Source organism: Eurosta solidaginis, chromosome 3 (assembly GCF_040869045.1).
Source record: "Eurosta solidaginis isolate ZX-2024a chromosome 3, ASM4086904v1, whole genome shotgun sequence".
In the NCBI taxonomy this organism is placed as follows: Eukaryota; Metazoa; Arthropoda; class Insecta; order Diptera; family Tephritidae; genus Eurosta; species Eurosta solidaginis.
Window position 1 is genome coordinate 172,931,276 of NC_090321.1, and position 23,230 is coordinate 172,954,505.

General features: G+C 38.1%; 1 protein-coding gene and 1 pseudogene across 3 annotated transcripts in view; one reads left to right on the forward strand and one right to left on the reverse strand.

The window, feature by feature from the left end:
• The window catches only part of 5-HT1B (5-hydroxytryptamine (serotonin) receptor 1B), a 163,667-nt gene extending 140,822 nt beyond the window's left edge, over positions 1-22,845 (reverse strand). For all 3 annotated transcript variants that reach the window (XM_067773900.1, XM_067773899.1, XM_067773898.1), the window contains exon 1: positions 21,994-22,845. The gene's annotated coding sequence lies outside the window, so the exon portion shown is untranslated. The remainder of the gene's footprint in view (positions 1-21,993) is intronic.
• On the forward strand, positions 1,411-10,639 carry LOC137246055 (uncharacterized; annotated as a pseudogene).
• Positions 22,846-23,230: the final 385 nt, after the last annotated feature.

Here is a 23,230-nt window from a genome sequence, read left to right on the forward strand (position 1 = left end):
CATCATGATATCCTCAACGACTGCCAAATTACAGCTTGCAAAACCTTTAAATTACCTTCTTCAAAAAAGTGGGCGGTGCCATGCCCGTTGTCCAAAATTTTACTAATTTTATATTCCTTGTCATAAGGTCAACCCACCTACCAAGTTTCATCGCTTTATCAGTCTTAGGTAATGAATTATTGGACTTTTTCGGTTTTTCGAAATTTTCGATATCGAAAAAGTGGGTGTGGTTATAGTACGATTTCGTTCATTTTAAATAACGGTCTGAGATGAGTGCTCGGTAAACTACATACCAAATTTCATTAAGATTACTCAAAAGTTGCTCAAGTCATCGTGTTTTTGGACGGACGGACGGACGGACCGACTTGGCTAAATGAATTTCTTTTTGCGCCCAGATCATTTTGATATATAGAAGTCTATATCTATCTGGATTAGTTTATGTCGTTACGGGGTACCGTTATATGAACAAAGTTAATATACTCTGTGAGCTCTGCTCAGCTGAGTATAACAAATGTTGACACTTAGAGACTCTAAGCTCTTGTTCAGAAGGGGGACGTTATGGTCGACATTCACAGTCTTTTCCTACACGTCAAAGCAGAATGCCAAGATATCAATAAGAAACTAGAAAATCAAGCAGCTACCTTACTTAGTCGCGAACATTCGGCCACCGAAAACCGTGTATGCATGTCCTTATATCGAAAGCACCAATACAACGCTAAATAGTTTAAGCACTTATATAAATATCGGATTTACCAAATAATACTACTCGTAACGCCGCATTGTATGCATACTACAAAAAAAACAAAGTTCAACCTTGAGAACTTTGGATTTTATAAATAAATAAATAAATGTAAGGAGCGATAACCTGCTAAGAGATTTTAGGCTTAGCTAATTTTCCAATTTTTTCCTGCAAATTGGGGGACGGGACCTACCTGTTTTATGCCGACTCCGAATGGCGTCTGTAAGGCAGATGAGTTTTCACTGAGAGCTTTTCATTGCAGAAACACGCGCGGAGTACTTGTCAGAGACTGCCGAGGGGCGACCCCGCTCAGAAAAAATTTAATCTAATTGAAAACCTTGTTCCTAGAATTTTGATGTTGCTTTCCCCGGGGCGTGAACCCAGGACCTTCGGTGTGCTGCCATCACACCACGGCGGCCGCCATCGTCTTTACCGGTTGTTATTTTTAGTGGTAATAGCCGCTCATTTATACCAAATAAATAAGGTCTTAATTCAAATGACTCAAAGCTGAGAACCTTAAGGTTCGCAATTCTAAACTGGTTTCACTATTGTAGAGGCGAGGAACAGAAAGCATTACGTCAAGGGAATCAAATTGTGTGGTTTAATTTCATAAGAAATCCTGCCAAACAAAAGTAGAGGGAATTCGATTTTCGGAGGGAGGAACAAATAAGATGTATCGCAATTGTGAGCTTGATCTATGGATGCTCTGTCACGTGTTAAACTACGCGTCCCAATTTTTAGCACGTCAACGACACCTTACAAATTTTCGTTAAAGTATACGAGAACGCAAAGGGATGCAAAAAATGTATTGATAAAATATCCATCGCTTTTGTCAATAAAACTTTGTCGGACTCGAAGAAATGTCCAAGCGCTTTTCGCCGACAAGATGTAATGCATCCTTCTGTAGAAAAGGTAAGACGTCGTGCAAACAGACGGGCAAATAAGCACAAACTAGACGTGTCGCCCATTACCGCCACCGCCACCGAGGTTGAAGAAGCCAAGAGTAAGCCTTTTAAATCAATAGACCCAGACGGAATAGCCATGCTTATGCTAAAACTCTTAGCGCTGAGGAAAAATACTACCTAACACACGCATCCATCAACATGGCTTCCGTAAAACGCATAGCACTACCACCGCGCTAAACACCATAAATTATGGACTAAGGCAAGAAAAACCCCATCACAGGACGGTGCTCGTGGCACTCGACCTGTCAAAAGATTTTGACACAGTCAACCACGGCACGCTACTTCAAGACATAGAAAGTTCACCCATTCCCCCTTGTCTAAAAAGATAGACCGGGGATGTTCTGAATGGTCAGCAAGCGTCGTTTCAATTAAGGAAAGAAATATCAAAGCCTAGGAGAAGTTAAAAGATGGTATTTTATCCCCGCTTCTGTTTGATTTCTTCAAATAAAAGCTCCCGTCCCCACCAGAAGGAGTTACAATAATTTCCTATACCAAAAACTGCACGATAATGGCAATGGAAACTGGCCATCCAATAAACGTATTAGTTTCAAGAAAAGACAGCTATATCCCCAGTCTTTATTTTTTCTTCACCTTGCGTAACCTGTCTTTATACCAATTACGGTCACTTTCCTTACGACGTGGAAGGAAGAGATGACGCAAATATTGGAAGTTCACGTCGATGGTGTCACGCTACCGACTGTGAGTCACCCCAAAGATGTTTGCCAAGAGGGTTAACCGAACATCCCCATAAGCACTATGACCAAAATCCGGCACCTGCAAACACAGCCGTTTGATCCAGACGAGCATAGGAAAGCCCTAGGCTATATCCTTACTGAACCGGTAAACGTTTTTTTCAGAACGCGAGCGGTTACCCCCTTTATCAATTTACACTGTCCTTTTCTTGCAGAAGAAGAAAGCACACTACGAAAGGAAACAAAAGTCACCTTGGCTCAACTTTGTTCCGGATAATGTTACAGGTAAAACTTTTACTTGTCCTAAATCAACGTAATGTATGTCCTGCATGCGAGGTATCCCCACATGGCGTCACCTATCGTTTCAATTGTAATGTGGAACCTACGCCTCTAACACCAACTTCCCTATGGTCCACTCCTGTTCAAACTGCTAATTTCTTTGGACTTTCGGGACAATTTGTGAGTGGTCACACCCATTGAATGGGTGAAGCACTGTTAGCACAACAAGAACAGAACGTGAGCGCGAGATCACAGTCAAGGGCTCTTGCTAATGGCATTTTTTCCTTATGAACTGCAATAAATAACATAAGTTATTATAATAAAATTATTAGTGTACGTAGAATTTCGTTTGAAAGAAAACGAACTTACTCTATAAGTCTAATGTACATTTGTATGTGCATACATACTACGTTTATATTAATACCCAGATGCTTTAACACCAGCAACTTAGCGCGCCCCATTAATAAGTCAACCGAGTTGAAATGTTACGTATACGCCAGGGTGTATGTAATTCGAATTTACTCCACATTACCTTAAGAATTAACTTTAGATAATTCTCATAGATAGTTATCACAATAAATCCTTAATGAAATTAATGGAATTTTCGATAATAACACCTCTGAAAGTCTACGTTTTAATGTTACTGCTAAGGGCTTGCTCATTTTGCAGTGGATATATACCTATATTGTTTCTGATCAGCGATTATTATTAACTTTTTTAAGTCCCTACTTGCTTGTCTGCAAATTTTAGCACAAAAATTATAAATTCTTAAAATAGATTTGTTAGTAACTGCTCTTTGATCAAGTGCAGGATACATATTTCATAACACAATTTGTCCTCTCATTGCGTATGTAACAGTGGAAGTACTCCTTGTTTTTGGCGACCCTTGATCTAGTGTCTTGAAATTTGAATCATATTTCAGAACCCGATGACGATGCAGCATGAGGGAGTAAAACTATCGCTGGGTAGTGAAGAGATCCTGTAGTATGAATGCTGGTATATTTGAACTGTGTAACATATTTTATTTTACGTCTTATGTAGAAAGTTTTGTTTTAAATGATTAATAATGTAGTTAACCCATTTACACCTTCCTGCGAGTATTAGAATTTCGGTTCATCACTATGCTGCTACTAAATAAATGCACAATGACAGTAAAGAAAATAGCCACACATATGTACATGTAAACACCAAAGCAAGCAGCCACACATACATGTAAACAGCGAAGCTAACAGCACAGAGAATATTTCACATACATAACATACATATATGTAGGCAGAAACTAAGAGTGAAATTATTACTCACACATACACACGCATATAACTAGAAGATAAGACGTGAATATCAGGTACACACAAGAAAAATAAATAAGCAGCTATTCGCGAGAACTCTAGACCTTTTAAAAAAATATGCGAACGAGGCAACAGAAGTATAAAAGCAGCGCAAGCTGAAGAATTATCAATTAGTTTGATCTTTACAGGCATTTAGTGAAGTACGCGAATATTGTAAAGTAATACTACTACAGTAGAGTTGTAAATAAAGGAGATATCGCTATACTGAATATTTGAGTTATTTATTCGGCCATTCAGCAGTTCGAGCGATATCAGAAGGTGCAAATTAATTAGAATTTCCAGAAATTAGTTACAATATGTATTTGTATATTTTGTTTTGTTCCGGCTGGAATTAAATCTGCGAATATAAGAACTTCCAATTTGTAAAATATTTATTTATGTCAATCAGAGTTTTTAAGAAATGGCATCCAATTTTAATAGTTACTATTGTGATTGCAGCTGCAGAGAATTCCAAATATTTCTTGTCTGTCCAAAATATTGAAAAAAAATAAAAAATAAAAATCTTGGTCATAGATCCTTTTTGCATTCCAGACTAATAATTCCATTTTTGCTCGTCTTTTTTATTCCAGGGATTGCATTTGTTGGACTGCAATATTCTGAGGAATGCATTTCGAAATCCTTTTCATTTTTTTGCTTTTCAATATTATTATGCACTTGCGAAAGGCTTTTAAATTTTATTATTTCGCATGAAGAATGCAAAAAGTAATAATTACTCTAGACTACCAAAAAGGAATAACAACAAAAACTTAACTTATTCATTAATCCAAAAAGGTTTAAATGCTGCGAAAGCAAATGTGAGTCCAGGAATAGAAATGCATTGATGGCATTCCGGGGTGATTGGATAGCAAAATATACTTTGGATTTAATTTGATTATTATATGTTTGTGTAAATATGTTCAAGAGAGCATACACTTGTTTTACATGCTAAATATATTTGAAAGGGGAGCAGCTGTCCATGACTCAATAAGAAAATATTAAGGCAGTTCAGAGTTTTGTGCATTCGATATTGGAAACGTTGCAATAGCAAATACATTTTTCTTTTCACATTTTGTTTTATATTGACAGTTGCCGATTTCCTATACTATGTTGAAAAAAGAAACTATGATTTTTGATATTGCGTAGTTGACATGACGTAGAAAATGCGTATATGTTTTTGGTGTTTTGTGTAAAAATACTACACCAGTTTGCAACTAACATGATGCTAGACCATTTCCAAAAAATCCTGAGCTCCCCTAGTATTGTAACGTGTTATGGTTTTCAATTTGAAAAATTGTATTTTAGAATTCATAATATTAAATATTGTTGAACTGAGTGGTTATTCTTTGTTTTAATTAACGGCATCCTACAACCCCGATATTTAAAAACCTCATCCGAGCTTTGGTATTTTGTGGTCGAGTTTTAAGTAACTTCCGGGCAAGCTGGATACTTGACTATATTAGTGTATTTCAGAAGGCAAAGGGCCTGCAATAAATATCACAAAAAGTTCAATTGAAGATACTTGACATTAACCCTTACACCTGAAACTGCACACATAAAAAGTTCAGAACGCCGAGACAATGCAATAAAAATGGAAAATAGAAAGGGGGTTGAAAAAGACGTGAGTATCAAGCACTAGTGAAGTTTGATGTGTAAACATGCAGGTGTATGTCTGGGAAACTAATATTTTTAAATTATATGTACCGCGCCCATATGTTGAAATTGAACCACAACAGGGGTAACTTTACCAGGAACATACAATTCCGGGCTCTGTGAGATAACCTTCGTCGGCCTGTTAATAAAAAGTTGAATTCGTTCCAACGAAAAATTTAAAATTCTTCGATAATAAATAGATAGCATACCGAAAATTTTTCGATTAAGAATCGATATAGTTCCAATATATGACAAAAAGCGATGATGTTTGGCGTATACAGTACTGAATCAGCTAAGGATTATTCCATGGAAGGCAGATAACGCAAGAAGCTGTTTTTCAGAAATACTGCGTACCATTTTTTAAAATTTATTTTCTTATATTTGATATTATACGTACAAAAATTGTAAAATTCTGAAAGACGTGGATGTTATTCGTGGTATCTATATATGTCGATTTGTCTCCTTACTGATTTTTTTCCATATTAATGCACTTATGCCTATATTTTGTACTCATCCTTACAGCATACCATAGACGCGCCGTTTGCATAGCTTACCTTCAGTACAGAAAACATTTAAGAACACCTTGCTACATCATAAGCATACTTTTGACCCGAATTTTGATAATAAATCGCGAAAAAGATAAATATCAATGCCACTGGCAAAAGAAAAACATGCGATACTGCTTTCTTTCCTCTTTCTATGGATACTGAATATAATTTCAATAGAGGGGAAAATATTTCTAAAGACATTGACAACTCAAAAAGGAATAAGCATTAAATTTATGGTCTTTCCATTCCAACTTCCAAGAGCTCAAGTTAGTTACATAAAGTTAAAGCTAACGTAATGTGCAAACGACTGAAGCTCAAGGTCGACATGTTGATTGAACTTTAAGAGTATAATTTTTAAATTCATGAATTTTCAACCCAACAGTTTTTCGTGATTCGCAAAGTTTTGGAAAATAATAATGATAAATGACTTAAAGCATACCCTACATTCATCAACTTTAAGACAGTTGAAGGCGCATAAAGAAATAGCTTACACTGGTATTCAAACTTTAAGTGAAGCCGCAGAGCTCAAAAAAGTGCTTAAATAAATAAACAGCAAAGTTTTCTTAAAGAATCTCGTTTCCTGGGTAACAGTTGACCAAACATTCAACTCCCTCGATAATAGGGAACATGAATGTAAGAGGCATAAAATCCAACTTACAACTGTTTCATCGCCAGAACTGTGGCGAATGAAGATGGCATCAGATATCTAATTTGCTCTTTCGATAGCTCAAAATTGCGCATTCTGGATAGTAACCTACCTTATGTATTCAAAAGAAGTACTGAGTAAATTTTTATTCTACAAATAAATGTTTCCTGCAGACATGATCAACACTTGATTTTGAATTTATTACGTAGGGATGACTGCAATATACCCCCAAACTTTAGGTCTATAAATATGATAAGGTTCTTTCTTTAATGTCCTGCGAGATGCTGGACTTGCAGCTAATTGATTTTCAGTTTAGGAAATCATGGCAGCCGGCCTTGAAGAGTCTGGTTGGTGAGGCTCTAACAAAGAATTAAACTTGAGCATATTTGTAGACATAAGTGCGCCTTTGAAAACGCTACTTTCAGTAGTATATATGTGCAGCTCTGTGCTAAGGCAAGATGTTGATGTTGTTCTGGTTACTGAAATGATTGATTTGGCGTAAGCGTCTGCTGAAAATGGCCTAGCCTCACAATGCAACAATGTACCGGGGATAAAAAAAGGCGCCTATGGCATGTTTTCCTTAATACCTGTGGATGATGTCGATGGGCACACAATCAGCTGGGTTGGAGGCCTATTTAACACCACTTTCATTATATTGGTCTTGGCACTTGGTTTTAATGGAAGTCTAAGTTTGAGAAGAGTTGTTTTTCCCATTTGAATGTCAACTTCAGTAACCACGGTTCTGCCGAAGAGGTTTTCCCAAATGAGCAGAAACGGAGCAAGTTACGCGTTTAAACCATTATTTAGGGGTTGAACATTAATAACAGATGACGGGACTTGTTTTTTTACACAAACCTTATCTTGTGACAGTTTGTAAGGAAGCGCTAACAGTGCTGTTCTCTTCACTAGGACATCACGAGGTTAAAAGTGTCATTAGGAAACACTCTGACGGGGCAGAGCAAGATCTAGTACTGTTTCTAAATGCAACAGTTCTGCGCTAATTTGGAACTAGTGTGATTCGCTGCAGAGATACTTTCAGTCAATAGTAGAAGAAAGAAGCTCAGTAAACTTCAAAATAACGAGATTTTCCTCTTGAGAACGTAATGACGAACTTGGTCGGCTGCTATGTCATCCCCTTCGGTCTTTATGCAAGAGGAGACCCCTAAGGCCCCATTATGGGTAAAGAAGAACGGCTGGTGATATACATAACTCCGATTGGTACAAAAAAATGACTCAAGGACTGCAATATAAACACTTGTGTCTTGCCAATGCCTCAAGCAACCATTGCCTTTACTGAGAATATTATTTAATGTTAAGTTCTCTCGGGCACAATGTAACAAGCTACGCATTTCTCCCAGGGAATATGATTCTGTATACCAAACTCACGCATTTGCAGTTCTCAAGGCCAAGAACTATGTAATGGATTAGAGATAAAGAAGTAGGAGTGGGTTCGTTTTCAGTGGCAGCCACAAGCTGCACTTAAAGCGTTGTTAAGGTATTTAGTTTTTTCAAAATTGTAAGTTGCGGTCAACTAAAATGCCAGACATAACGAACTCGCTAAACTCTGTGTACTAGGCCACATGGGATTCCTCGAGAACACTTAGTCAGTATTGGCTTTGTAAATGCATATCCAGGACTGCAAGCAGTTATTTTACTTCTTCCTTGGCCACCGAAGTAGCGGCCAGAGACTTTATTAATATTTTTGCGAAATCGAGGTTGGGAAGTATCTATGGGCTGTAGGTGGGCAAACCCCATGATGATATCAATCTCAGAAGGTCTGACTAGGTATCTGCTCCCTTTGAGCAGACAGGACCGCAGTCAGCTTTTTGAATTGTTAATAAGTCACTCCATATGGTATTGTGACGAATATTAGTGACACTAAGTGATACTCACGGTGGCCGCCGTGGTGTGATGGTAGCGTGCTCCGCCTACCACACCGTATGCCCTGGCAAAGCAACATCAACATTTTAGAAATAAGGTTTGTAAATTAGAAGAAAATTTTCTAAGCGGGGTCGCCCCTCGGCAGTGTTTGGCAAGCGCTCCGGGTGTATTTCTGCCATGAAAAGCTCTCAGTGAAAACTCATCTGCCTTGCAGATGCCGTTCGCAGTCGGCATAAAACATGTAGGTGCCGTCCGGTCAATTTGTAGGGAAAATCAAGAGGAACACGACGCAAATTGGAAGAGAAGCTCGGCCTTACATCTCTTCGGAGGTTCCCACGCCTTTCATTTATTTTTTTTTAAGTGATACTCGCATCACTAGTCTGATGCTAAGTAAATGAAGCCACAACAACAATAAAGCAGGCAGTCGCTTGTATCTACATAAACGAATCAGTCATTATGTCTACACATATGTACGTACACGCAGCGGAGAAGAAACGCACAAACACATGCATATTTCTTATCTGAGATGCTCCCAAAAGTAGGCAATTATAATTGCGGAAGTGTCACTCGCATATACACGCGCATATGAGAAGCTATACACGTGCATCTGTAGTTATAACTTTATAGCAGTAACTAAGTAAATTCTGGAAGCGCCTAGAAGTATGCGAACGAGAAATCATAGAGTATAAAAGGCAGCAACAGTAGAGGAACGACAATCAGTTTGATTTAGGACGCTATCTGGCCAGCAATAGAAGTGTTATTTTGAAATTAGTCTAATAAAGACCATTTTGCATTATCGAATATTGGAGTTGTTTATTCAACAGTTTAGTGATTCGAACGTTAGCAGAAGGTTGCAAATAAGAGGAGTTGCACAAAATTCGTTGCAATTGGTGTCAAAAGAAGAATTGTTAAATTAATTTCGAAGACTTCGAATACAAAAAGATAAAGCAACTTACAAAGGAGTTGGAAGCCCGTGGATTGAATACAACCGGCAATAAGATCGAACTTAAACCACGGCTACAAGATTTTATGGAGTCGGAAGGAATTAATGTTGATGATGATGTCTTTCATCCTAATGGGGTCGAGACAACAACAAAAATTGAAGAGAAGAACGGAAGTCCGAGTCCAGTCGCAAGCGGCGAGAATAATGTAATATTGGCTTTGCTATCACAGATATTGGTAAAAATGGAAACCCAGGAAACACGCATAACAGAAATATCATCACAAATATCCACAAATATGGCTTCCCAACTGGAATCGCAAGAGACACACATAACATCCAAGATGGAAGCTCAACTGGAAGAACAGAAAACGTATATGTCATCATAGTTGGAATCCCAAGATACACGAATAACATCTAAGATTTAAGCACAGGAAACGCGTACTTCCGAAATTTCGGCACAAATTTCAGCACAGATATCATCTCAGATCTCCACATAATTAGAAGAGCAGGAAGTCCGTATATCATCTAAACTGGAAGCGCATATGGAAGAAAAACTAACCCAGTCTGATGAAGGCTTCAGTGGTCGACAGGATAAAATAGAGCCAGAGATGGATGCTTTGAAATATAGGATCCAGGAATTACAATTGAACCGCCCAGTCACTTCAACGTCTAATCCGAAGGTAAAAGCTCCTTCCTTTGACGGTTCTGTTCCTTTCCAGGTATTCAAGCTTCAGTTTGAGATGACGTCAGCAGTGAACAACTGGAATACGGATGATAAAGTTGCTGCATTGTTCGTGGCATTGAAAGGACCAGCTGCCGAAATCTTACAGACTATTCCAGAGTACGAACGGAACAGTTATGACGCATTGGTGGCTGCTGTGGAACAAAGGTAGGGAAGCGAACACAGGAAACAGATATATCAAATAGAATTGCAAAACCGCTACCAAAAAGCGAATGAAACTTTGTAGGAGTTTGCTTCGGATGTTGAAAGGTTGGCTTATTTGGCAAATGCGGACGCACCCGTGGAGTACACCGTGAGGGTAAAAATTCAGAGTTTTATAAATGGCATACGGGACGTAGCAACGAAGCGAGCGACATATGCAAACCCAAAACCCACATTCGCAGAAACGGTATCCCATGCACTGACTCAAGAAACAGCGTCACTTTTTAGTAAGCCCGCATACAAAGCCCATCGCGTGGAAGTGGAAAGGCCAGACTGGGTAGACATAATTTTGGAAGCATTAAAAGGAACGCAGCAGAAAAACGATGGTGCCGTCAAATGCTTTAAGTGTGGAAAGCCAGGGCACATTGCACGTTATTGCAGTACCAATCCCAATAGTTCCAAAATGTGGGTGGCCGTAAACGCAGAGCTGAAGGAGATGAGCAAATCTCCAAGACCAATCAATCGTTAAACTAAAGCGAGTCAACGGCAAGGGGCGACAGCTGGCTCCCTCAATTGAATGCCCCATAATATCTATCTCGCAAATTGGAAGAATGTCAAACAATCTTACTGTCGGTGGGCATGTGGATGGAAAGGAACGTTTACTAACTGTAGATACGGGTGCATCTCATTCCATTTTTCGAGCGGATTTAGTCAACTAGAAGAAAAGATCATTGCTTGCAGCAATATTGCGTACAGCCACTGGAGAAAACACCACGGTTCTAGGAGAAGTATCATGTGAAGTCGCAAATGGGAACGTCGCGGTAGTACACAATTTTATAGTGGCAAAGATTGTTGATGAAAGCATAATTGGAGTGGACTTCTTAATCGACTAAGGCATCAAGATTGATATACAAAGCAAGACGATGCTATATAAGAACATGGATGTGCCACTTAATTTCGGCTACGAGAGAGGCTACAGCAGCAAACGAGTGCTGGTGGAAGAGAGTCAGCAAATACCACCAAAATCAGAAGCAGTCATCTGGGCAAAGGTTGATAGAGATTGTGGGAGAAACAAATTGTGTGTTGTCGAAGCAGCAAACAAATCACCACCGAACATACTTGTAGGAAAAACCCCTGCTATGACAAAATACGATGGACGTGTTCCGGCAAGAGTACTCAATGAGTTCAAGTCACCACTCAAACTGACCAAAGGTGCTATATTGGGAAGATACCAAGAGGCTAAAGTAGCTATTAACTGTTAACAGCTCCACGAACACGTTTCATCTAGTAATACTGATCTTTCAAATGACATCACAGCATGGACGGAGGGGCTAGAGGAAGATTATCAGAGTAAGGCAAAGCATCTGCTCCTAAAGCACGCAAACATATTTGATCAGGATGGTTCCAAACCAGGCTGCACCAATGTTGTGAAACATCAAATTGACACTGGAGACCCGAGGCCGATACGTCAAGCTTCTCGTAGTGTTCCACTGGCGAAGCGGGAAGTTATGAGTCACACCGTACAAGAAATAAGCAACAGCGGTGTCACCAAACCATCAGCTAGTCCATGGAACTCACCTGTGGTACTTGTGAAGAAGAAGTATTGGAAAATGAGGTTTTGCGTGGACTACCGCAAGTTGAGCGACGTCACGAAAAAGGATAGCTACCCATTGCCAAGAATTGACGACACTCTGGACTCGCTCTCTGGTACGAAATAGTTTTCCACACTGGACTTGAAAAATGGCTACTGGCAAGTGGAGGTTAAGGAGGAAGACAAAGAGAAAACAGCCTTCCGCGTCGGAGATGGTCTTTGGCAATTTAAAGTAATGCCTTTTGGACTTTGTAATTCACCAGCTACTTTTGAGAGATTCATGGATCAGGTATTGAAAGGACTACTTTGGAAAACATGCTTGGTGTACCTGGACGACACCATCGTATTGCGCAAGAACTTTAATGAACATATTAAAAACTTGGAGGAAGTTTTCCAGAGAATAGCTGGCTCTGGTCTGAAACTAAGTCCCCAAAAGTGTGCGCTATTTAAAAAGGAAGTAAATTATTTGGGTCACAAGGTAACGACAGAGGGTATCTGCACTGCGAACGAAAAGATAGAGGCTGTAAAGGATTGGCCAAGACCACAGAACCTACATGAATTGAGAAGTTTCCTTGGGTTGTGCACATATTACCGCCGATTTGTACCAAACTTTTCCAGCGTAGCCCATAGCCTCTATGAGCTTACAAGAAAAAATAAAGCTTTTGAATGGAAGAAGGAGCAAGAAGTGGCTTTCCAAACATTGAAGGAGCGTTTGCGCACTGCCCCAATGTTGGCATATCTGATTCCAGGAGGAACATTTATTCTAGATACAGATGCGAGAGGATATGCTATAGGAGGTGTTTTATCACAACCGGTCGATGGACAGGAGAATGTAGTTTTATATTACAGCCGTTCGATTGGAAAACCAGAGAGGAACTATTACGTTATACGGAGAGAGATTTTGCATTGGTAGGGTGCATTAAATATTTTCACGAGTACCTCAACGGCCAGCGATTCCGCGTCAGAACAGATCACGCAGCGTTGACATGGCTTTTGCAGTTCCGTAATCCAGAAGGACTACTGGCACGGAGGATCGAGCGAATGCAAAGCTATGACTTTTCCATTGAGCATGGGAAAGGTAGTACCCATGGCAATGCTGATACAATGTCACGAAGACCAATTAGTTTGGAATGCAAGCACTGTTCAAAAGCCGAGGCTAAAGAAGACATTATAGATGTCCTGCTAATTACTACAACATGTACAGATGAATGGGACAAGGAACAACTAAGGAAGTGTCAGCTAGAAGATACAGATCTGTCACATATTATGCAAGGACTCGAACGAAACGAAAGGCCAAATAGAGAGGAGATGTCAGCAGAGAGTCCCATTGCGAAGTCATATTGGGCACAGTGGAACAGTTTAGAATTGATATCCGGTGGCTTGCATCGAGTATGGGAGAGTGAGGATGGTCAATGCAAGGAGAAACTGATAGTTGTTCCCAGAAAGAGGATTACTGACGTGCTCAACGAGCTGCATAATGGTCCAAGCGGAGGTCATCTGGGAATCACAAAGACGCTCGAGAAGATTAAACAGAGATTCTATTGGGTTGGTTTCCGTCAGTCGGTCACTGAGTGGATTGCGAACTGCGAGGTTTGCAACAGAGCGAAAGGGCCCAAAACCAAAATGATTAAGCAATATAACTCAGGTGCACCATTTGAAAGGATCGCTATGGATGTCGCAAGTCCATTTCCTGTTAGCAACTGCGGAAACAAATATGTGCTGGTGGTTATGGATCATTTCAGTATATGGCCAGAGGTATACCCAATCCCAAATCAAGAAGCAGAAACAGTAGCAGAAGTGTTAATAAACAATTTGGTTGCAAGGTATGGTGTACCAATAGAGTTACATTCTGACCAAAGCAGGAATTTCGATTCAGCTGTGTTCCAGGAAATGTGTAAATCATTGGGCACCCGAAAAACATGGACAACTGAATTGCACCCTCAATCCGATGGTATGGTGGAACGTTTCAATAGAACCTTGGAGGAGCATTTAAGGAAAGTAGTAGACAATTACCGTAAGGAGTGGGATACCCGCATATCATTATTGTTGATGGCTTAATGATCAGCAGTGCATGAGACAACGGGCCAAACCCCTGCAAAAGTAATTTTTGGCAATGATCTTCTACTGACAGCTGACTTGATGTTCGGGATAGATGCCGATGCGGAGAGAAATGTCAAGAAATCCACTGGTGTCTTGGAAGAAGAGCTGAGAGAGATACACGATCTTGTGAGGCAACGAGCAAAGATTATGAGCGACAAGATGAAAGCCAGATACCATAAAGCAATTAATTCGGAAGGTTTTCAGGAAGGAAATTTGATGCTGTTATACAACCCACAACGTAAAAAAGGTTTGTCCCCGAAATTGCAGTGTAATTAGGAAGGCCCATACAAAGTTATAAAACGGATCAACGATGTAGTGTACCGCATACAAACCATTGGAAAACCACGAACCAAAATGAAAGTGGTTCATTTGGAAATGCTGGCAGCATTTAGATCGAGAGATTTGTCTGATCGGGACGATCAGACTTAGGTGGAGGGCAGTGTGATGAATATTAGTGACACTAAGTGATACATCACTAGTAGGATGCTAAGTAAATGAAGCCACAACAACAATAAAGCAGGCAGTCGCTTGTATCTACATAAATGAATCAATCGTTATGTCTACACATATGTACGTACACGCAGCGGAGAAGAGAGGCACAAACATATGCATATTTCTTATCTGAGATGCTCCCAAAAGTAGGCAATTATAATTGTGGAAGTGTCACTCACATATACACGCGCATATGAGAAGCTATACACGTGCATCTGTAGTAGCAAAATATTCTGAACGCCGTTGTGAATCCATAATTTTGTATTTTTGGGGCTAACCATGCATTGCAAATCTAAATTTAATACATATCTATATATATATTTATATATATATATAAAAAGAAGTGTAAATTTTTATTTTCACTCCATAACTCGAAAACGGATAGAAAGATTGCCATGAAATTTTTAGGATAACTTAGCAGGAACCCGGAAAGTGTTTGTGAAAAGTCTTTTTTCCGGGAGGTGGACCAGGGACCGATTTATTCTAACCTATCGTATATATGGCTCTGTTTGTCTGAAATTTGGTATGTAGGTAGCGTTGTATCTAGAATACAATGTCGGATAATTTTTCTTCCGGGAAGTGGACCAGGGACCGATTTATTCTAAACTATAGTATATATTGCTCGATTTGCCTGAAATTCGGTATGTAGGTAGCGTTATATGTAGAATAAAATGTCGGATAATTTTTCTTCGGGAAGTGGATCAGGGACCGATTTATTCTAAACTATCATATATATAGCTCGATTTGCTTGAAATTTGATATGTAAGTAGCGTTATGCCTGGATTAAAATAACAATAATTTTTCTTCCGGGAACTGGACCCGGGACCGACCTATTCTAAACAATAACTTTTCTTCTGGAATGTGAACCAAAAACCCGTTTATTATTAAATATAATATTCGTAATGCGATTTAGTTGAGTTTTGTAAATTAGTAGCATTTTGTCTTAATTAAAATATAGCATAATTTTTATAGAATAGAGGTCCTAACAAATGTATACTAACTATTGTTTTTCGCACATATACATATGCCTGTAGTGTTTACTCCAGAATGCATAATTTGCTTCACCTATATTCCTATACAAATATCATTTCACAACATTCATGAATAGAATACTTACACAGAAAAAGGTTTTTTACCCGAGTAACAAAGGGTTTGAAAGTTTAAATTTTGAAGCTGGAAATTGCTTCCACTAATATACTATTAGCCTTTATTTGAAGGTTTTAGGTAATTACAAAATAACATTTACCTAAATAATGATCTTACCTTTGAGATTTTCCTAAATACATATACATACATTCGTATGATAAGTACCTGCGGAGAGTATATAAAGTCGCACAACTAATACATTATATCATAACAAATTAAGACGCTGCACAAACGGTAGTGAATACGAATACGAAATATTATTATTGACATAAATTTATAAAAAAAAAAGCAGTAATGCCACCAAAGAAAGCATCTCTTGGAAGAAAAACGCTCAAAACAAGACACTTGATGGAATAGAAAGCAGATGAAATGGAAGCCCAACAATATCTTCGACTTGAACAAAATCGTATACGAGCTTCAATTTCCAGAGACGATGAAATGGAAGCCCAACGAAATCTTCGAGTTGAACAAAGTCGTATACGAGCTTCAACCTCCAGAGACGCTAAAGCACTGGAGCAAAGGGAATCTCGACTTGAGTAAAATCGTGTGAGAGCTTCTACCTCCAGAAACGATGAAACGGCAGCCCAACGAAATCTTCGAGTTGAACAAAGTCGTATACGAGCTTCAATTTCCAGAGACGATGAAATGGAAGCCCAACGAAATCTTCGAGTTGAACAAAGTCGTATACGGTCTTCAACCTCCAGAGAAGATGAAACACTGGAGCAAAGGGAATCTCGACTTGAGCAAAATCGTGTGAGAGCTTCTACCTCCAGAGACGATGAAACGGAAGCCCAACGAAATCTTCGACTTGAACAAAAATAAAGCACAAGGGCAATCACTAACTATCGTTGGCTTGGATTTGATAAATTCGTGTTTTTCACATGGCCAATTATACGTCGCCTGTTCACGAGTCGGATCACCAAAAAATTTATTTATTTACCACCTAATGAAAAAACCAAAAATATTGTTTATCCGTTAGCATTAAGATAAATAATAATTTTCTTAAATGATAAAATCAAATTCAGATGTTTTTCTTTGGCGTAGCAACGCACGCCGGGTATTGCTAGTATTATATATATATTGCGCTAATCAGAGAATATGACTCGTCCCCAGTCGTTCCGAGGCCAATTTCTTCAGTCGCAGAACCAGCGTAGTGGAGGGAAGGTTTTTCATGGTAAGGAACTGTTTTTATTCTAGCCAGGGACCATCTTCTTAATTTGACTTCAAGTGACGGTGGACCCATGAAATTTTAGTTTTATTGTTTATATTATCCTCCAATCTACGGAAACAATTTTAAATGTATTCAAAAGAGCTCTCATGGCGATATTCCCATCAGCGTGTTAAGTGGCCTTTCCTGGTCGTTCACTTGGATAGAGTCACATTTTCAATATATTTCGTCCATAATCTCCTTAGGGGAAATTCATTGTAATGTACTCGGCTTTTCATAGTTTTCGTGAGTGGTCCTTTATAGATTGTTGGAATTTACGATATCTTCTTCATACATCTTCACACAGTTTTTTTTTTTTGCATATTTTAAGTATATTTTGTATTTCGCTCTTTTAACATTTTGTACAACTTTATGAAATAAGTACAGAATTCAAGCTCACTGAACAAAGATCAAATTATATTAATATTCGTCCATTTAACCTTAATTTAAAACACTGCCCTCAATAGGTTATGGGCCCAGGTGCTTAGAGTGATTTACATATACATATTAAATTTATGGACGAAACGAATATTTTTGTAATTAATATCTCCGGCGTCGAAAGAAAAATTTGGGTGGATAATATACCCGTTAAATAAGAAAATTCTCTAAAGAAAGAATATTCTGAGTGTGTACAGCAAATGGCCACAAATATGGCAGAATCAAGAGTATATCAAATTCATCGTTTTGATGGTACCAACTATCAGCTTTGGAAGAGACAAATGGAAATTTATATGACGGAAAATAAGCTTAAACCGTACATATTGTGTACAATTACACGACCTACCACAAATTAAACGGCCTGGGATGAAAAGGATGCAGAGTCGCAAGCTTTCCTAATGCGTGGCTTGCAGTTGGAGCAGCTCAAGCACTTAAGCGATTGCTCAACTGCTGCACAAATGTGGGCAAGGCTGAAAACCGTACATGCGGAGAAAAGTGAACAATCAGCCCAAGTACTCTTAGGAAAATTTATGAATTTGAAAATGGAAAAATCGGAACATGTTTCCGATTTTATTGCAAGCATAACTTCGCTGGCACAACGACTAAAAGATTAAGACTTTGAGCAGAAAACACCAATGGTTATTGCTAAAATTTTAAGCAGCCTACTCCAAAGTTCGATCACGTGAGAACTGCATGGTATGCAGTGCCAAGTACTGATCAAAGCATTGAAAAATTAACGGATCATCTTAATAACGAAGAAGCTATAATGAATTTAAGGAAAACAGAAGGCAGTTCAACTCAAGGGCAAATAGGTAACACCGGTGCGGCATATGCAATAAGCAGAAACAAAATCAAAAGCAATGAAACTAAAAGCAACAACGGAACCAAGAAACCAGGCAAATGCAATTAGTGTAACAAGTCAGGGCATTGTGCGCGAAAGTGTTATAAAAAGGCGCGAGATAATTCGGACCGCTATGACAGCGAACGCAATCATACATCGAACCGCAGAAAAAGTGATAGGCAAAATATGATGATTGAAAAACAAACAACAAAATCCCATGATGTAAAAAGGAATGAAGAAGAACTGTTTACTCTTCAGTCGCATTTAATGAGTATGTTGAATGACAACGCTAAAAGTAATTGGTATGCTGTTTCGGGCGCATCAGATCACATGTGCTTTCAGAGGGAGTCCTTTAAAAATTATACAACCTTCCCAAAAGACTTTTGCAAAGTTCGAGTTGGTGATCGCAGAAAGTTAAATGCAGTTGGCCAAGGTGATATCGTCATGCGCGTATTAAACCCGGTTAAGGCCGACGCTGTTTATATACTCAAAAATGTACTCTACGTTCCCGAATTGGATAGAAATTTCGTGTTAATTTCACAAGCTACAGAAAAAGGTATTGATGTAGTTTTTCTTAAAGGTGGTCAGCGTGTTATATTTAAGAAAGTTGATAGTTTTTTGGTCGATGGATATCGTGAAAATAAGTTATATAGGATGAACTTGAAACCTGAGAATGTGGCTGAATTAAACACAGCAAGTTCAATAAAGATTTGGCACGAACGTCTAGGTCACGTCAGTTATGACACTTTACGTAAAATGAACAACAACAACATCGTCAAAGGGCTGGATATTGACACTGTTGATGGTGATAACCCATTTTGTGAAGGTTGTGTTTTTGGTAAACAACATCGCTCAAGCTTCAACAAATTTAGTACAAATCGATCCAAGATTCCTGGTGAGACGTTTCATGTAGATTTATGTGGAAAAATGAGCTCGCCTTCGATTGGTGGAGCGAATTATTTTATGTTACTAAAAGATGATTATTCTACGGCTGTGTACTTTAGAAATCGAATATCGTCAGAAGTAATTGGTGGAGTCAGTCCGTTTGAGCTATGGTTTGGACGCAAACCCTGTGTTAAGCATTTGAAGGTTATCTGCAGTGCATATACCACAAGATCAGCAAACAAAATGGGAGAAAAACTCAATGAAATGTATTATGGTTGGTTATAACGATGATAGTAAAGCATACCGAGTCTATGAGCCTGTTTTAAGGAAAATGTATATAAGATGCGATGTGATTTTTAATGAAAAGCAAAATGATTTGCATGAAACCACAGAAATATATACCCAAAACGATATGCCACAAAATCAAGTCGAAGAACCTAATGAAGAAGATCAAAGTAATGACAACGTTGGGATCGCAGCAGATTCCAGACCCACATTACCAAGAAGCCCGTATAACACACGTTTGAGGAAGAAATCCAATATAGAAGATGAAAAACTTAATTGCGCTGAGGTCTATTTGACACAACTTGAGCCAAATAATCTCGAAGATGCAATGAACAGCGTAGATGCCAGAAAATGGCAAGTAGCTATTGATGAGGAGTTGCAGTCCTTACAAGATAACAAAACATGGATATTAGTTCCCCGCACTCCTGATAAACATATTATTACGAACCGTTGGGTTTTTAAAAGGAAATTAAATGCGAAGGGAGAAATCGAAAAATTCAAAGCCAGACTTGTACCACGAGGGTCTTCACAAAAATTTAAAATAGACTACGACGAAATATATGCACCCATAGTAAGGTATGACTCAGTACGAATTTTACTATCAATCGCTGCAGCTGAGGATTTTGAAATATATCAATTTGACGTCAAGACCGCGTTCTTGCACGGAGATTTAGATGACATAATTTATATGGAGCAGCCATATGGATTTGAAGTAAATGATCAAGTTTGTTTGCGAAAAAAGGGGATATACGGCTTTAAGCAGGCTTCCAGACAATGGAACAAAAGGATAGTCGAATTTTTATTTAGTAGCGGATTTACACAATCATCAACTGATCAGTGTATGTTTACGTATACATCGCAGCATTTTATTGTATACCTGGCGCTTTACGTTGATGACGGTTTGCTTTGTGGAAATGACACAAATTTAATTGTAAATATGTTTTATAAATTACATAAAGAATTTTGCATAACATATAAAGAAGCAGAGTTTTTCGTTGGTATACATATTAAGCGGGATCGAAAGAAGAGAAGATTAAAGATCTATCAGTCTGCTTATATAAATTAAATACTTCATCGTTTCAATCACACTAATTGTTCTTCTATCTCTTCCCCAACAGTACCTGGAGTAAGTTACACAAAATCCGAGAGCATTGTCAATGATGAAATTTTTCCTTACAGGGAAGCTATTGGTTCGTTGATGTACCTTATGGTATGCTCGCGTCCAGATATTGCTTTTGCAGTTGGTGTTCTCAGTCGATATATGGAAAAGCCGAGTGTAACTCATTGGAAAGGGGTGAAGCGTATTTTTAGATATTTGAAAGGTACTACCAATATGGGTATAACATTTTCGTTGTCACAGAAAAATCAGAATAAGCTAATTAGTTTCTGCGATTCTGATTGGGCTAGAGACCTAGATACTAGGAAAAGCACCACAGGCCGCGTTATTTTGTTGAACAACGATGCTGTAGCATGGAGTTCAAGAAAGCAAACACTGACAGCCACGTCAATCATTGAAGCCGAATTTGTGCCTTTATGCTCAGCAGCTAAAATTGCTATTTGTTTAAGGAAGCTCATATCGGATTTGGGTATTGCACAGCGTCAGCCAACAACGACTTTTTGCAACAATCAGCAAGCAATCACTTTAGTATTGAATCCACATTCATCAAAGCGTACGCGACATATTGATACACAACATTTTTATACATGCGATATGCAGGAACAAAAAGGAATTAATGTTCTGTATATACATACTGATGCACAGCTTGCAGATCAGTTAACCAATCCGTTGTCAGTCGAAAAGCATAAAAATCTAATTTCCAATTTTGGAATATCAAAAGATAATTAATTATTTGTGTTTAGAAGATATCGAGAGGGAGTGTTGGAATTTACGATATCTTCTTTATACATCTTCACACAGTTTTGTTTTTGCATATTTTAAGTTTATTTTGTATTTCGCTCTTTTAACATTTTGTACAACTTTATAAAATTAGTACAGAATTCAAGCTCACTAAATAAAGATCAAATTATATTAATATTCGTCCATTTAACCTTAATTTAAAACACTGCCCTCAATATATATACATAATTATGTAAATTTTTTTTAAGGAAGAAACTATTAGTTTTATTGAAAAATAGTGCTTCCACAAAAACTTCTTGGGACTGTCTAACATTAATAAAAAAACATTATTGTGTTTATTAAAAATGCAATGGTGGGTACAAATCTCTCCATTTCTTTGGAACCTAGACTTTCTCACTTGTTTCCTTCAACAATTTGATTAATTTGTTTCCCAAAAATTTAACTAGTAGGCTTAACTAAGCTAAGTTAAAAATTTGGCGGTCACATTCCCGAAGTTTATCATGTTTGACTAAATAACATTACCAAATATCTAATCCAAAATTTCTCACTACGAAATATTTCAATATATTTTATCAGCATAAATAAAATGTACTCACCGGCTGATTTTATTAAACTTATTCTTCTTTACTTTTACGTTGGAGGAAAGAGGAGACGAAGTTTGTTGAAAATAGGATATTTTTCATTGTAAATTGGTATTACGAAATTGCCTAAGAAATTTTGGTTCTCGTTTCTGTTTAAAATTTTCACTAGTTGCGAGTCCTTGTGTGTAATATAAGGAGGTATATTTGTACATAGTTGCGTAAATGCATATATGTATGTGTATGTTTGTTTGTATACGAAATATGTGAGTATTCATTTATTTCTTTTTTTTCTTTTTTGACTTTTGCTTAAATTTAATCAATTCCAAGCTTTCAAAGTCAAGCGTTGAGCGAAAGACACTTCGTTTTTTTTGTTTTTTTTTTTTTTTTGTACGCACACACGCCAACGAGCAGAATAGGTTTTGTATATATGTATATATATATGTATACCCGACAACCATTTACGCACACATTGCATGCCACACTAACACATTCTTAACACTTCAATTTGTATTTGCGATTAGTTAGCCACTTTAATATGTTGTAACTTCCAAACCTTAACTTTCAGTGTTCGTCAATTTGCAAATTGATTTTCCTGATACACATTTGATAACTTTAAACATATTTTTATTTCACAAAAACACAAACGAAACGTAAATTGTATGATTTTTTTTTTTTTTTTTTGTTGTGCTAGAATAGATAATGGGAAAGCACAATAAATATAGTATTTGTTCAACCGAACGCGAATGTCCGTCCAAGCGACCGTACTATTTAGGAACCTTGCGGTAGTTTTTATTGACGATTTATTCACCTCTCAACATGCGCCGAACATCAAACCAACTACTCGACTTCTCAATTCAACTGTGCGGCAATGAGCTGTTGGCGTTTTCATTGTGTACTTGATAGTAGCTGTTGTTGAAGAAAAAAGGCAATGTACGGTCAAAATGACAGCTACGCATACACGCAGGCACACATATGCAAATATGTACACACTTCATCTATATTGACACTCAGCTGTTTTGGTTTTGTAGAGTTGCGGTGTTCGCGCAGTCGTAGTTATGCGGTTAATCTCTTAATTTCCACCGAGCATATTACCTATGGCTGAGAGGTTTTTCGCAAATTCGAAAATCGAAAACTTTTCTCTTTTGTATACCCAAATTCTCTTAATGCAAGTCTCCAAATATTAATTGATTGTAAACAAACATACCTTTCGATATCTCCAATTTTTTATTCGATGCACATGCCAATTCGCGTA